We start from the raw sequence: 12,100 nt of genomic DNA on the forward strand, positions 1-12,100 counted from the left end.
AAAAGATTTTAATATGTGGGAGGGGGGGATCCAGCGATCATTTGCTACGCTCTAATTTGTTTTTTGGCTCACGTAAGTGTAGCCTATGCGATGCTAACTTTTGTCTGTCTGTGCCGCGTGCGTGCGTATGTATTTATATGTATGTCTGTGGTAGAAACTTTAACATTTGACTGAACACCGAAATACTAATTTTACCTGGTTATTATTTAAGCAACAGCTTCAAAGTATTGAAGCAATGATCAACATTTCGTCGGCACGTATGTAGTTAAAGTGTGTGTCCAAAGAAAACGGGTGGTGGGGGGTTTTGGGGGGGTAAAAACAGGTGACTGGTTTGTGTCGTGTGTGGTATGTAGACCAGGTCAGGGGTCAAGGTTAGGTCAGATCGCGTGAAGGATTGTGGTATAGATACAGTTATCACCGAGCTGCAGTTCGCCGATTCGGAGAAGACGATTTTACATTGTTCGGTTTCGTAGCTCCAGAAAAGTAGATAAAGAAAATACCAAAGGAGATTTCCTGCAGGTTAATCTGCATAGTGTGTTTCCAGTGTCTGCGCGAGGAAGCGCTGTCGAAAGCGCAGTGTCGATCTGGCCATCTCAGGCAGTCGTGTCCCCGTAAGTAGGCCGTACAGACAGACAGATCTAGATCTAGTGTCTCGCACTCTTGCACCGTGTCACCTATGCTTACTGTGTGTGTGTATGTGTGACGGAGTGATTGAGTTTGTGTTGGTTTCGTACGTGAGCCTTGAAGGCTTCGCCTCTTGTTTAATCTTTTCTTGGTTCCTTTCTTTTTTTTCAAATGTTAACACTTTAAAACAAATCTTTTCGGTCTATCGTATTCTCAGTTATGTTTGTCTCTCTCCCCCCCCCCCCCCCCCCCAACACCACCTGCTCCTTATGCCCTCGCTTCAGTTGACTAAACAAGATTAGTTTTTTTGGGAAAGTACGTAAAAGTAGGCTACGCACTTTTTATGTGACTGTTTATGTGATTCAGCTGCCCTATCCTCGCGCCCCCTAATTGGCGTAGAGGCGCGTCCCCCGGGTGGTGGATGGGGGAGCCTTCTCTACTAATTTCTGAGAGAAGGTCGCATCACTCTCGATGCCGTGAACCTAATTAGGATCTTTTTCTTGTTTCTTCTCTATTTCTGCCTCCCCAAAGTCCTTTTACTTTCCTTTTCTCACCCATAAAATTCTTCACTTATTACCCTTGTTAAGTGGTTCTTGTATAGAATATAGTCAATGTTTGTAAAGATTTTAGTCAAGCAGTATGTAAGAAATGTTTAGTCCTTTGTGCTGGAAACTTGCATTCTCCCAGTAAGGTCATATATTGTACTACGTTGCAAGCCCCTGGAGCAATTTTTTGATTAGTGCTTTTGTGAACAAGAAACACTTAACAAGTGGCTCTATCCCATCTCCCCCCTTTCCCCTATCCCATTTCCCCCCTTTCCCTCGTCGCGATATAACCTTCGTGGTTGAAAACACCAAATAAAGAAAGAAAGAAAGCTGGCCTATTTTGCAGACAGTATCTCCGATGTATTTCAATCTTCCCTATTTCTCTTCAAAAAACATTGCTTCGCTATCATACTCCCTTTAAAAGTGTCTCTCCCTCACACCTACCGTTCTCCATAGTACCTTGTTATTTACACCCCCGGTATAGGGGTGTGTATAGGTTTCGGTCGATGTGTTTGTTTGTTTGTTTGTGTGTTTGTGTTCGCATATAGATCTCAAGAATGAACGGACCGATCGTCACCAAACTTGGTGAACAGGTTCTATACATTCCTGAGACGGTCCTTACAAAAATTGGGACCAGTCAAACACACGGTTAGGGAGTTATTGGTGGATTAAGATTCTACAAGGACTTATAGAGAAACATATTCATGGTCAAAGGGAAATAACCTTCTCAGTTGGTGGCAGTGAGAATCGGTGCAGTGAGAATGGTTATTTCCCTTTGACCAACGGGGGTGTTTTTCCTACCTCGAAGGAATTATTTGTTTTGTTCTGTTAACACCCGCGAATATAGGTTTCACTCTGTATGTTGGGTCGTTTATTTTTGTGTGTGTCTCTTGAATTGTTTGTTTGAATTGTCTGTGTGAGCGTCTGTGTGTGTGTGTGTGTGTGTGTGTGTGTGTGTGTGTGTGTGTGTGTGCGCGCGTGTGTGCTTGTGTGTTGTGATCGTGTGGCTGTGTGTATGTATGTGTTTGTGTACGTGTGTGTGTGCGGGTGCGTACGAGTTTGTAGAATGCTCTTGGTCTTGATACACGCGCATGTGTTATCTATCCATGACCTTTTAAATCATGCCTGTGTGCCATTATTACCCACTCAATCTGAATATATTTTATTGTTTTTAGTTAAACTGAGATAGAGAGAGATGGCGAGTGAGAGAGAGAGAGAGAGAGAGAGAGAGAGAGAGTGTGTGTGTGTGTGTGTCTGTGTCTGTGTGTCTGTGTGTGTCTGTGTCTGTAAGTGTGAGTGCTGCGAGAGACGCTCAGGATGTTTACATGTGTTTTAATGCAATTCTAATTCTAAGTTTACAGCAAATATGAAGCGGGCTAGAGTTTTTAGTTTTAAGTGCAATCGTTGAATTCTTAATACATGTGATGTTTTTATGTCTGTGATCGCCTGACACTGCAAGGCAATTTTCCTTGTTTTTATGAGGACAGTAAACATTTTGAGTCTTTGAGTCTTTGAGTCTTTGTTTGTCTGCACTTTCATCTCTAGTGTTAATGGCTTGATTGAGCTGAAAGTACACTCAGTCGAAACAAAAATGTAGGTTCCTACATTTAGCGAAAGAGAAGATGAAACCTTTCAGCTGTTTTCAAACACACACACGCACGCACACATACACACGCACATCCACACACACACACAAACACCCCCCCCACACACACACACACTGCACACACACACCCATACACACACACACACACACGAACACACACACTAGCACACTAGTACACACACACACACACACACGTACACACACACACACACACACACACACACACACACACACACACACACACACACACACCGTTAACATGATTGAGAGCATTTTTCATCAATTTCAGAAGATTCTGTATTTCATCAAACAATTATGACAGGATCCAGACCCTTGCGTTTTATGTTTTGGTTTGACGAGAACATTGTTAGAAGCATAACAGGAAACTAAAGAAACAGAGAGAAAATAAATAAATAATCAACTTTATCGAAAAGAAGACTTAAATTTTGTTTGTTTGTTAGAAAGTTTGAGGGCTAGTTATAGGTTGTTTTCAGCCAGCTTCTTAATGTATTAATGAAACCAGCCCTCAGCTTTTATTTTCTTCCAATGTGGTCCATATTAGGCGACACACACAGGGATTCTGCCACTATTTTTTGTTTGCATTGAAATAAACAGGGTCAACACTTCCAAAATGTAGCAAAAACAGTCTAGGCTGTCGTATATAAGCAATTTTTGTGGGATAACAGCTCAATCAATCAATCAATATGAGGCTTATATCGCGCGTATTCCCTGGGTACGGGATTTATTTTTTATTTTTTTATTTTTATGCAATTTATATCGCGCACATATTCAAGGCGCAGGGATTTATTTATGCCGTGTGAGATGGATTTTTTTTTACACAATACATCACGCATTCACATCGGCCAGCAGATCGCAGCCATTTCGGCGCATATATCCTACTTTTCACGGCCTATTACTCCAAGTCACACGGGTATTTTGGTGGACATTTTTTATCTATGCCTATACAATTTTGCCAGGAAAGACCCTTTTGTCAATCGTGGGATCTTTAACGTGCACATCCCAATGTAGTGTACACGAAGGGACCTCGGTTTTTCGTCTCATCCGAAAGACTAGCACTTGAACCCACCACCTAGGTTAGGAAAGGGGGGAGAAAATTGCTAACGCCCTGACCCAGGGTCGAACTCGCAACCTCTCGCTTCTGAGCGCAAGTGCGTTACCACTCGGCCACCCAGTCCTCCTGTGGGTGTGTGTAGAAATTAGTCCGTTTTAAGCGTCCAATTGAGAGTGAACGCTGCAAAAAGTGTTAAACAAAACCCCATAAAAATCCTAACAGTTTTGTGGTTTATGTTTCTGCAGCTGTTTAGACATGATTGTGCAAGTTATCCAGATATGGTAAATACAGCAAATGAAATTGTTTTGAGCGCTCTAGCACCGTTAGTTTTTCAGAACAGGACACGTGGTCCATATTAGGCGCCGGTCCATATTAGGCAACCTTCCCCTAATGGCCGCTCGAGGTCAGAGGTCAAAAGGAAAACATAAAATTTTAATGTTGACAAAGTTTACCAGTTCATTGACTGGAAAAAAAGAACAAAAACGTTTTCAGTTTTCAGTATTTACTTCAGGTTTGCAGTTTGTAAGTATTGTTAAAAGCATATCGTGAATTTAATGCTTCTTTCATGCGTACAAAATAGTCACTTAAGTGTGTATGTAACGCACACTTAGTATAAACTTAGCTTGCAGCGTGGTCTTGTATTGTTTTTGCTTTCCCTCACCCCTCAACTCCCTTTTCTGTACATAGTCTGATTTCTTTTTGTTTTAGTTCCTTTTATTTGGTGTTGAATGAAATGTGTTTTTATTGTGTTTTTTAATTTTCCATGTACCCTCACGGGGTTTTTATCGGAATAAAACTTGACTTGACTTGACTTGACTTGACTTGTTTACAGCAGTTGTACTGTATAAGCAATTCCAGGTTATAACATTTCAAACAATAAATAACGGAGTTCATAACATGTATTCTGCTCCCTTCCTGCTTTTTCAGGTGTAATTCTGAACCCTGTTTTAGTTCTACTTATTGGCAGATATATTGTCACGCACCGAGGGACACAAACACAAACACACGCACACAGACACACACACAGACACACGCACGCACGCACGCACGCACACACACACACACACACACATACACGCACACACACACACACACACACAGCCACCCACAAACACACATACACAAACTGATGTGACACACATACACACACACACATACACAAACTGATGTCACACACACACACACACACACACACACACACACACACACACACACACACACACTAACACGTGTACACACACGCGCACACACACACTAACACGTACGTGTAAGCACACACACACACACACACACGCACGTATAGACAATCACAGAGATTAGGTTTATGTATTCTGCCCCCCTTTCGCCAATTTACAAAATACAACAAGAGGTTTGATGAGCACAGTAGATCAACTTTAAACGTACACAATTATATTTTTAGCATTACTTTTCAATTCTCGTTGATGCATTAATGATGCCAGAAAATGTAACCGGACGCATTTGGAACGCCAAAGCAATCAAATACATTGCGCGGTACATCGGCGCTTAATTTCATAACGTCTGACTGAATCATTTGTTATTCGGTGATAGTTTCGCACATATCTATCTCCTGTATTTGAAAATCTGTTCACCTTACGTAATTTTCAAAGGCTTTATATATACATTTCTTTGATAAACGATACGAAACCGTGCAGGTGAAAAATTGGTAATGACTGACGTAGGATTTGCGTTGTGGATTTCACGTTGAGGGCACGTTGGCGATCAATCAAACCCCAACGTTGTGTGTTTACGTTGAAACTACGTTGTAGGAACGTTTGTTGTATCAAACTAACTTTTGTTTTTAAATCACGTGAATTTCACGTGAAAATCACGTGAGTATACCAACGTTGTTCGAACACCAGAAAATCACAATAATACAACGTCGATTTTACGTTGCTTTTTAAGGTGGAATCCACGTGAAATTTACGTTATGTACCAACGTGTAAAAAACAAAAAAACACAACTGTAACGCAACGTTGCTTTCACGTTGTGTTTTTTGGTTGGATCCACGTAAATTTCACGTAATCTTCGCAACATTTGTAAGACACCAAAATGCAACGTGAAATTCACGTAAAATTTACGTTGTATTACAACGTCGAAAGAACACCAAAATCTCACAATGACACAACGTTGGTTTTACGTTGCGTTTTTTGGTTGGCTCAACGTAAATTTCACGTAAAGTTCGCAACGTTGCTAATGACACGAAAAATTCACATTTTCGCAACGTCGTATTTACGTTGTGTGTTTGCTGGGAACCCTGTATCTTCGAAATAAAATCTTGTTTAAACCAAAGGCTAACTCAGTGTGGTTCCTGGGCGGGGATGTAGCTCAGTCGGTAGCGCGCTGGATTTGTATCCAGTTGGCCGCTGTCAGCGTGAGTTCGTCCCCACGTTCGGCGAGAGATTTATTTCTCAGAGTCAACTTTGTGTGCAGACTCTCCTCGGTGTCCGAACACCCCCCCCCCCCCCCCCCCCCCCGTGTGTACACGCAAGCACAAGACCAAGTGCGCACGAAAAAGATCCTGTAATCCATGTCAGAGTTCGGTGGGTTATAGAAACACGAAAATACCAAGCATGCTTCCTCCGAAAACGGCGTATGGCTGCCTAAATGGCGGGGTAACAAAACGGTCATACACGTAAAATTCCACTCGTGCAAAAAACACGAGTGTACGTAGGGGTTTCAGCCCACGAACGCAGAAGAAGAGAAGAGAAGAAGTGTGGTTCGTACAGGGAAATACAGATCCCTATACTTTCCCCGTGCCTTCTATGGCCTAGTCCGAAACGAGTTGTTTGATGACGTGTGAAGACTCCATGTCCGAGAGTCAGAGGTGATCGTTGACAAAAGATGGGAGGGCTGGGGGTAAGGCTAGGCTGGTTGACTTCTCTCGGCTTGGCTTTCTTCGCTCATGTTAATAGAATGTCGTTGTCTGAGTGGAGGGTTGGTTTCGGGGTCGTTTGGATCGAGGCTGTACTATGTTTCTTGCTGTTGATGAGTTTGTTTTGTTCTTTAAATGTATATTGTTAATGTGTGTGTGTGTGTGTGTGTGTGTGTGTGTGTGTGTGTGTGTGTGTGTGTGTGTGTGTGTGAAAAGCATTTCTCAAAAACTACCGAACGGATTGTTATGAAAATTGGTACAGACGTTTTTGAGAGCATTAGCTTGACAATGTTTTGGACGATTTTTGATAGGGCTATTTGATGACGTCATATTTTCCCGTTTGTAAAAAAATAAGGCACTGTCAGGGCCACAGGTTTCATCAATAGCATTGAAGGTGAAATAAAAGCGAACGTATTTCAGTGCATTCGATTTACTGAATGTTTAATCATGCTTCAGCGTTCTTGTTTAAGGCAGGTCAAATGGAGACAGGGATATTACTCTTCATACACAAAGGGAAGCCACTGAGTTGTGTCGCCATTTTTTCCTGGCAGGCTGGGAATTCGAACACATCGAACAGGAAACGCAGAAGAAGAAGAAGAAGAAGAAGAACACGTCGAACATTCGAATGACGTAAATAGAACAAACGTCACATTTTTCAGGCAGCGGAAGTGTGGTGACGCGGCCCAGAACAAATGACGTCAGAAAATGACGACACCGCCAGAAATAAAAACAATGCGACACGCCTACCAACCACGAGGTCAAAAACACGTGGGCATCTAATGAAATCGGTACAAAGCCGTTCTCTTTGCCAGTGACATCGTAATAATCACCAAAGCTAACATTGAAGCTCCGGTAGCAGGTAAGAGAGTGTCTCCCAACCCGTGATGCTCACAGCGTGATTGCATCAGAATACCACATGTTAAAACCGGTGTTTGAACTAGAATAACAGCCAGTAGTATTAAGAACAAGTGTCTTGTGTATGCAGCCCTCTTTCTACTGTACGCTGGCAGCAGATAATACAATAATTGAAGTCCTTCGAGGCATAAGGGGCCCATAAGGCGAAAAATTGCTTTAATTCCACCCTCAAAAAGTCCCAGCCTTCAAACCGTAACAAATAACAGTACGCACTATTAAGCAAAATTATAAACCAAGCCTTGATTATTAATTTTTATTATTACACTTGTATCAAACAAGTGACCTCCACCTTTTGATTGACGTTTTTATTACATTTGAATCGGACTTGTGGCCTTTCAAAGTTGCGGTGACCTTTGACTTTCAACAGAGGTCATATGTAACAGTGGTTTTTAAAAACATAATTTAGTTGGCTCATATATCTGAGACAAATGATCGGACAACAGCCCTTTACATTATCGTGACACATATTTTTCTGAGGCACACTGGAAAGTAATAGTGCAAAGGGTGGGGTTAATCAAGGGAGTGAACCCCCCCTAAAAACACTACCAACCTGTCGTTTTTTTTTGCTTTTTTTTAATGCCGTTTTGATCGCTCTTGCGTTTACAATCCATCTCATCAAATCGTAATTTATTTCCAGGCTACCAGCAATAAAATACCTCAACATGAGGAACAAATTTAAAATAAACTCTGGCAAAAGACGTGACGTCACAAAGTTTGAGTATGCGCAACATTTTCGTTTACCAGTGCACTTCGTTACCTGCCCATTGCTGCTTTGGGTGATATTTTTTAAATGACTATTCCTATGCAGATGTTTGTGTAATTGGCCGTTTTCAAAACATACCCATTTTTCGATTTTTCGGTCCAAAATTCAAAACGGGCACTGTCTTCCGAGACTCATAGCTCCGAAACGAACCCACTACCCTATATTTTTTTATGCTGAATGCATAGCAGACAGATCGAACTTAAAAAATAACCAACTTTTGGGAGAAACCAAATTATATTTAACGGGTCCAGTGAACTACCTTAAACACTTCGCTTGCGTCTTCCCAACAAAACTTTTATCTGCTTAGTTTATTATCTGTATCATAAGTGTTTGTCTGTCTGTTCACTTAAATGACCGCTGGATCAAAGTATAGTGTATGTAACGTTTTGTTTTGCCATAAATTATACGTTACAAATATTAACATAAGATTCTTGGCTTTTGATTTTGAAAAACATTTCTTTTGTAAAGGGAAGGCAATGTAACGCAGAATCTTGTGGCCTTACTTTGGAAGCGGTCTGGGGGCTTTTTTGCATAGGTGTTATCCCTTTCACTTCACCTTAAGACACAGCGGCCTATCTTGAGACATATATTGGACATGTATGGGTCAGACATTTCAAGCTGTTGGATTGTTTGCTTGCTATGTTCACTGCTCATTGTTGATCTCGCCACCGCCCCCCCCCCCCCCCCCCCGGCTGATCTTGGAACCGCCTTTGCCACATCCCCCCCCCCCTCCCCTTGTTAACCTGTCTCATTCCCCTTCACAGTACCATTAAAAACACTTTTTTGATCTATATATCTGTTAATATGTGTGTGTGTGTGTGTGTGTGTGGGTGGGTGGGTGCGTGCGTGTGTGTGTGTGTGTTTGTGTGTGTGTATGTGTGTGTGTGTTTGTGTGTGTGTGTGTGTGTTTGTGTGAGCAGTGACAGAGACAGAGAGAGCTGCTTACGATAAAAAAAGGAGGCCTATGTCTTATCCACTAGGCCATCTATGAACTGAGATAACCCGGCTCACAATCGTAAGGGGTAAAAAGAGAAATATTGACTTCGAGGTATTGCTATGTCGGTGTCCGATTCGTATTTATGTACTGTACGTTCTGTCGATCTCACTGTTCGAGGTAAGTTAAATTGATAACTGCCCCTATGCTCCCGTTCACTTCGTATCAGTTTAAAAAGCAAACTGAAGTCGCATTAATTTGAAGTGTGATCGACATTATGTTGGCATTCCTGCTCAAAAATGCATCGACCTATCGCCGAAAGGCGCTGACGTCATTTCACAAAAGAATTTCCCTACCCAGAATTCCAAACGGTTTTGGAGATTTTTGAAGATTTTGTTCGGGATGATGACGCCTTATGGTCGGGTTATCATATAAAGGGAAGCAAGCGGCTAAAATCGGGCGCCGACAGAGCAAAATAAAGATAAAGATATGGACAAGGATAAGATAAGGATAAGATTCCATCGTATAATTCTGTGAGGTTACCCTCATGGAAATTCGGACTGCTTTCTCACTGGGGACAGCGAGCTGCCGTCCAGTACGGCGCTACCCTTTTTCAAACAAAAAGGATGACAGGAACTTGCAAGATCATATACCTGTGTCAGTATGAATATCCATGTTGGCGTCTGCATGCTTGTGTGTGCTTACGTGCGTCTTTCTGTTTGAGTTCGTCCCATTGGCACTTGCCTCTGCGTGACAAGTGATGGTCAAAACAGAGGGAACACTGAGCCTGGAGAGATAGAAAGAGAGAGAGAGAGAGAGAGAGAGAGAGAGAGAGATAGATAGAGAGAGAGAGAGAGAGAGGGAGGGAGTGAGCGAGCGAGCGAGCGAGAGAGAGAGAGGGAGGGAGCGAGCGAGCGAGCGAGCGAGAGAGAGAGAGAGAGAGAGACTCAGACTCAGACTCAGACTCAGAACTTTATTACCAAAGGATAAAGGTTTTAGGCAAAGCCTATTCTTCCAACCTGAGAAAGGGAGGGAGAGAGATAGAGAAAGAGAGAGAGAGAGAGAGAGAGAGAGAGAGAGAGAGAGAGAATCTTTGTTTGTCTCGGGAAGGAGAGGGAGGAGGGTGGAATGGAGAGGGAGGAAGGGGACTGAATGGGAAATGAGTCAGTGACAAGAGTGCACAGTCTCTGAAGGAGTGTTTTCGATAAACTGGGGAAGTTCGAAATTCGTTCGAACGGTCGTGATGGGCGTCGGTTCCGGCCTGTGAACGCAACCTACATCCCATTAAAGTTGGAATCCTGTTAAAACGCCACACTTTCCAGTCCAGTGAGCACCGTGTCGATGTTATCGCCAACCAATGATTGCCCATGCATAGAGTCCTGAGTGAACAAAGGTGAAGAAAGAAGTACACGGTCACCAATTCCTTCAGGCGGATTTCATATCCGCCCCAAATTACCTATAAAAGGCGATGACTTTGGCTTTAATCGAATCAGACTGCAAAGACCAAAGAAGCATCGGCACCCTGCAAAGATAGATTTCTGTTTGATACACGTCACTTGATTTTCAACCAGCCAAGGTAAGATTTGAAATGTTTGTTTGTTTCGCTGCCTTCTTCTCTCTCTCTCATTTAAGGGATGCAGTCCTTCTCGTGTGAACGGTCATGTAAAGATTTGCCCAGGAGTACAGTGTACCCTGACTTATGGGCATGTAAACCACTACAGATTTGCCCAGGAGTGTACCCTGACTTATGGGCATGCTTCCATTTGGACACATCCCAAAAATTAACAGTCTAGCCGCGTTCTATGCAGAGTGCGTGTTTGTGAATAAAGTTTGTTGCTGACACCAATGTCAATTTGCGAAATGAAATTTAAGAAACAAATACAACTCTGCACATGAGGCAGTATGTATTCAAGTTTGTTTGTTTGTTTGTTTGTTTGCTTAACGCCCAGTCCACCACGAAGGGTGATATCAGGGCGGTGCTGCTTTGACATTTAACGTGCGCCACACACAAGACAGAAGTCGCAGCACAGGCTTCATGTCTCACCCAGTCACATTATTCTGACACCGGACCAACCAGTCCCAGCACTAACCCCATAATGCCAGACGCCAGGCGGAGCAGCCACTAGATTGCCAATTTTAAAGTCTTAGGTATGACCCGGCCGGGGTTCGAACCCACGACCTCCCGCTCACGGGGCGGACGCCTTACCACTAGGTCACCGTGTTGCGGTGTTTATTCAAGTGGAAAGATGCTCCTCTCATTGGCCTACGTAAACGCCTGGACAGATAAGCAGTGGTGAAAAGGACCGCTTGCAAGAGAAGGATTTTACATTTGAGACAGTGACAAAAGAGGGCCCCAAAGGGTTTAAAATCGTGATCGTGATTGGCGTTTTTTGACCTTTCTGTGACCGTGATTGCCGAAATTTCCATTTCTGTGATCGTGATGGGACTTTGCCCGTGATCCGTGATGACACAAAAATCAAGTCTCGTGATCGTGATCGTCATTTGTTTTCGTGATCGTGATGGGCATTATTGCAAAGCATTTTATTTTCAACGTACATTTTTCACAGCTGTATCACTCTATGATCCTCTATTCGTCAAGGTGTTTGTGATCGTGAAAACAAAAATCAAGGTAACTGTGATCGTGAAAGCTAAAATTTCCCTTCCCGTGATCGTGATGATACCCCCCCTTTGGGGCCCTCACAAAAGGTCAGGTGGCATGTCCACAGTCCCGAATGACACGTACACGAT

The 12,100-nt window shown here is 42.8% G+C and overlaps 1 protein-coding gene across 1 annotated transcript in view; it reads left to right on the forward strand.

Annotated features, from left to right (window-relative positions):
• Nucleotides 1-10,770: 10,770 nt before the first annotated feature.
• The window catches only part of LOC138971740 (uncharacterized), a 9,548-nt gene continuing 8,218 nt past the window's right edge, over nucleotides 10,771-12,100 (forward strand). The window contains exon 1 of the mRNA XM_070344537.1: nucleotides 10,771-10,928. The gene's annotated coding sequence lies outside the window, so the exon portion shown is untranslated. The remainder of the gene's footprint in view (nucleotides 10,929-12,100) is intronic.

The sequence above is a fragment of the Littorina saxatilis genome, linkage group LG7 (genome assembly GCF_037325665.1).
Source record: "Littorina saxatilis isolate snail1 linkage group LG7, US_GU_Lsax_2.0, whole genome shotgun sequence".
Lineage (NCBI taxonomy): Eukaryota > Metazoa > Mollusca > Gastropoda > Littorinimorpha > Littorinidae > Littorina > Littorina saxatilis.